This window comes from Delphinapterus leucas, chromosome 4 (genome assembly GCF_059928025.1).
Source record: "Delphinapterus leucas isolate spDelLeu-1000000601 "Yukka" chromosome 4, BTC_Dleu_Yukka2, whole genome shotgun sequence".
NCBI lineage: Eukaryota > Metazoa > Chordata > Mammalia > Artiodactyla > Monodontidae > Delphinapterus > Delphinapterus leucas.
Window position 1 is genome coordinate 73,101,436 of NC_143132.1, and position 700 is coordinate 73,102,135.

Sequence of the window (700 nt, forward strand, 5' to 3'; positions counted from 1 at the left end):
AGACTGAGATGGGGAAGGATACACCAGACATAAGGAAGAGCAAATATTTTGTCCCTTAGGTGTGAAAAAGGCAAGCATGTCTGGGAATAGCTGTGGCCACAGGGAGTTGCACTGTGGCATGGGGCATGTGGGCAGTAGGCAGGAGAAGGATAAGCGTTGGGACAGTCAGGGAAATTTGGTCCATATTCACTGGCCTCTGTTCAGAGGGCACTGGGTAATCACAGCCTCTGGAGGCATATTAGCTTTTCATAAAAGAGCCTCAAAGACCAAAAAGCCTTCAAGACCCAAACAAATGAGTCTCAAATTGTGGGGTGTTAGCCTCGGAAGAGACTGTGAACAATGGGGCCTTCCCAAGCACCCCCCAGTATACAACATATTATTAATTGGAAAAAAGAGAAAATCTCAAATAAAAAGGAGCACAATTACTTTTCGTGTGATTCCTCTTCTTTCACTATTTTCTACAGTTCTGTCATTAGCCATTTTCCTCAGAGGTGTTTCCTCAGACGTGTTTCCTTCAGCCCCTCACATTCTTTCCTCTCCCTTCTCTCTCCTTTGCAGTCACCCAGGCCAAAAACCCGAGATTCCCCCAGATGTCCTCCCCTTCACCCCTCACATCCAGCCTGCTTGGTCCAGCCACCTGTGGCCGGTGCTGCAGGAGACTGTGGGAGAAGTCAGAGAAGGACCAGGTTGTCAGGTACTA

General features: G+C 48.1%; 1 protein-coding gene across 9 annotated transcripts in view; it reads left to right on the forward strand.

Annotated features, from left to right (window-relative positions):
* The window catches only part of APOD (apolipoprotein D), an 89,696-nt gene that overhangs the window by 14,153 nt on the left and 74,843 nt on the right, over positions 1-700 (forward strand). The window contains exon 1 of one of the 9 annotated variants that reach the window (XM_089910641.1): positions 573-694. The exons of the other annotated variants lie outside the window; for them this stretch is intronic. The gene's annotated coding sequence lies outside the window, so the exon portion shown is untranslated. Of the gene's footprint in view, positions 1-572; positions 695-700 lie in introns of those variants that run through there. 9 annotated transcript variants of the gene reach the window in all.